The sequence below is a fragment of the Anomaloglossus baeobatrachus genome, unplaced genomic scaffold (genome assembly GCF_048569485.1).
Source record: "Anomaloglossus baeobatrachus isolate aAnoBae1 unplaced genomic scaffold, aAnoBae1.hap1 Scaffold_465, whole genome shotgun sequence".
Classification (NCBI taxonomy): Eukaryota; Metazoa; Chordata; class Amphibia; order Anura; family Aromobatidae; genus Anomaloglossus; species Anomaloglossus baeobatrachus.
The window spans coordinates 6,091-9,817 of record NW_027443991.1 but is presented as its reverse complement, the minus strand read 5'-3'; the positions used below and the strand labels follow the sequence as shown (position 1 = coordinate 9,817).

General features: G+C 51.5%; 1 pseudogene; it reads right to left on the bottom strand.

Annotated features, from left to right (window-relative positions):
• Positions 1–3,313: 3,313 nt before the first annotated feature.
• LOC142280995 (U2 spliceosomal RNA) lies at positions 3,314–3,519 on the bottom strand (annotated as a pseudogene).
• Between the last annotated feature and the right edge of the window lie 208 nt (positions 3,520–3,727).

Sequence of the window (3,727 nt, the reverse complement as noted above, 5' to 3'; positions counted from 1 at the left end):
ATTCCAGGAATTCTGCCAGTTGTACGGCTGCAAGAAAATCCGGACCACGCCTTACCACGCTCAAACCAATGGCATTTGTGAAAAGATGAACCACTTGGTCCTGGGCCTCCTCAAGACGTTACCACTGGAAGAGCGGAACCTGTGGCTGGAGAAGCTACCTGACCTGGTCGATATGTACAACAACATCCCTTCCAGCTCTACGAAATGCACTCCAGCATACCTGATGAGAGCTCGTCCCGGCCGGCTACCAGTGGATCTGGAAATGGGCTTGGAAGCTTCAGAAGCACTCCTGTCGACAGCTGAATGGGACACTCGGCGGAGGACACAGTACCGACAGGTCCAGGAGTATGTTGAAAAGAACTTGTGCCGGAGTCAGGGACAACAGGAGCAGTGCTTCAACAAGAAGGCGCCTGCCGGTTCCTTCCAACCTGGGGATGTAGTGCTGAAGCGGAAAAGAAGGGCCCACAAGCTGGATGATCAATGGGAAAAAACCCCGTATGTAGTCCAGCCCACAGGATGGGAGAATGGGAAGGCCTACCAGATCAGCCGTGACCAGGGGGGGACTTTGGCCACGGTTTCCCGAGACCACCTGAAGAAGTGCCCACCAGCATTGAGAGTAGCGGATGAGGCTCCAGTTCCCAGTCCAGTGGAGAAGGAAAAAGAGGTAATCCACACCATGATGGGTGATTTTCCAGCAGACTGGCCTACACAGAACGGTGCGGTGATCCTTCCAGTGATACTGTTCCCACAACCCGTGGATGAAGAAATGATGGAAACGGTTAACCGCGAGCCAGTGCCCAGGGATGTACCTGTACCCAGCTCCCCTACGCCTCCGCCTGCCCCACATGATAGCAGGGAGGAGGAACTGACTGTTCCCTCTGCCCCACTGCCTGTCACCACTGACACCGGACCCCGAAGGTCCACTCGCCCCAACCTAGGTAGACCCCCACTTAGGTACAGGGAAACTACTCTTTAAAAGGGGGGGGCTTTATGTGTTGAGTGTACCAGTTTGAAAGTTTTAAATGATAAGTAAAGATGATCAACCAAAGAAGTTTACCTGATTGAACCGTGATTAAACCGGCCGTTGCCGGCAACTGTTGTCCCCGTAGGGACTGTGCAACCATTGCGTAAGGAACTGCTTACGGACAAGCCCGAGAACTTGCAGGGCAACCACAAACTTAGTGCAATGTAAATAAAAATGTTTGTTGGCTTGACACCGTTACTGCCTCCGGAGAGGCTGATTTGGGAGGATGGGCCTGGAGGAAAGGGATGGCCTAGGCCCGCCACTACCGTAACCGGTGGCGATCCTCCGGGGGTTCAGGGGTCCCCTTGGACGTGGGCCCCCTGAAAGAGACAGAACCCGCTCGGGCAACTTGGTGCTGGACTGGGGTCAAGGGGTGCTGCCCGCTTCTTAGGGGCAGCATCAGGGCCAGGTTGTTTGGGTGGGAGAAGAGCGGAAGCTGTACCGTTGTAAAATGTTTATGATGCTTTTACATGTTTTACCGTTTTATTCTTTTTCAGTTGTGAAAATAAAACCGGTGATGGACGGGCAGCCCGCGGACGGTCTGCATTTTACTATAGGGGAATGTGGCGCCCTGGACAAGCCAGGTCGTCACAGGTACTACACCAACACACTCTACACTCCGGCTAGGCACACCGAAGCTAAACACAAATCCTAGTTGCCTTCCTCCAGGGGCTGATGTCCACACCAGGGGGTGGGCCAGGCGGTTGATCCCACCCACCGAGGAGTTCACAGTCCTGGAGGCGGGAAAAGGAGTCAGATTAGAGATCAGTTTTGGAGTTAGAGAAGTGAAGAGGAGAGGAGACTGACCGTGTCCGGGTGTGTGGCCCGGGCACTCAGCAAGGTTGGCAGACGGTGGTGACCTTCTGCAGGAGAGGCTGATTGGAGTGAACCGTACGGACCGGGGATGGGCGGTGGCCCGCCGGTACCAGATCGGGGAGTGAAGAGAAGCCAGCACCATCCGGCAGGGCCTACGGACCCCGACCAGGCTAGGAGTCGCCGTAAAACCGGTCAAATCCGTTAGCGACAGGAACCTCCAGGGTTTCCCAGCAGTCAAGACCCGATTGAAGGCAACAGCTCACACCGTAGAGGGAAGCACAGTCACCGCCAAGGCTACAGTTCCCAGGGCCAGAGCCTGCGGGCAAAAGGGGCTCCCTCAGCATCCATCCAAGCTGGGGAGCGGGTTACCGGTGGGAAGCCCGCTAGATTTTGGGGGAATAAAAGGGGTCCAACACCACATCCCCACAGGTGCACACCCACCCATCAAAGAGAGCTATAAGCCAATACCACCTTCACATTGCCAGTGTACCAAGGACATGTTGAGCAACATAAAGGCGGCTGCGGTTATCCGTGACAGTTGTAGCCTTTGGGCAGCTCTGTTGATCCTGTTAAAAAAGAAGGACGGCACCACTCCCCGTATTGAGGAATCGCTAGCTGCATTGAGAACTGCAAATTATTTTTCTACCCTTGATCTCACTAGTCACTATTGGCAAGTGTCCGTTGCTGAGGCAGACCGGGAGAAGACCGCCTTCGCCACCCCTATGGGTCTCTGCGAGTTCAAAAGCATGCCCTTCGAGCTGTGCAATGCGCCAGGAACCTTCCAGAGGCTGATGGAATGCTGCTTGGGACAAGATTTTAGGGTGTATAAAAAGGGAGATTAGATCCCGTGATCCCAACGTATTGTTACACCTCTATAAATCACTTGTAAGGCTACATCTGGAATATGGGAACCAGTTTTGGGCTCCACATTTTAATAAGGACATTCAGAAGTTAGAGTCAGTTCAAAGGTGGGCAACTAGACTACTACAAGGAATGGAAGGCCTCCCATATGATGACAAGTTGAAAAAGTTATTAAGTGATTATTGGCTGCAATGGGGCTTTCTGGCTGGTGCCAGCCTCTCTTCTTAGCACACAGGAACCACAACCCCTACACCATGCTTCAATGGATTCTCTCATCCCAGCCCAGTAAAACTACATATTTTACACAGTCATAAGCAGCCAAAAGGGATCTATTCTATTCAATTGCAAATGATCTAGATAAGACTGAGAATAAGATACTGCACGGGACATAGCAGAGTTGGTCAAGTTGAGTGGAGATGAGTTTGCTATTTGGCACAGCTTTTTGCATCAATAAAGCAAGTAAAAGGTGTGAAAGATAAAAAAAAGGGTGAAAGTGTGAAAAGTGAATTGGCCAAATTGAGGTGCATATAAAGTTTTTGCTTTCTTTCAATTCACTAATGGGGCTCATTTGAATCAGGTGAATTGAGTTCTGCTTTTGGAAACTGGGTTAAGAAGGGGTGCACCGGTCCTGGAGGTACTGCAATACCAGGTCAATGCGTGCAGTGGACAGAGCAAGATTTTTTCCATCTCCTTGTTCTAAAAATCCATTTAATATATGGTCCCCAGAGAGGGGACGTATCAGATATTAAACTGATAAGAACAGATTTAATTTTTTTTTTTTCTGTTTATCAGTAGGACTTCAAAATAACAAAGGTGATCGCCTCCCGTTGCCTGGGAACCGTCCAGGCACAAGAGGGCTATGTGTCACCAGAAGGCGCACACACTTCCTCAAGGCCGGCAGACGTGCAATCCCAGGCACCTTCCAGTACCGACCAAGGTAGCGTCCTCCGAAACTACACTTGATCTTAGCCAAAAGGCCGAGAAGCTATAACCCGAATTGGTTACGGCCTTGAGTGGCACCCTGGC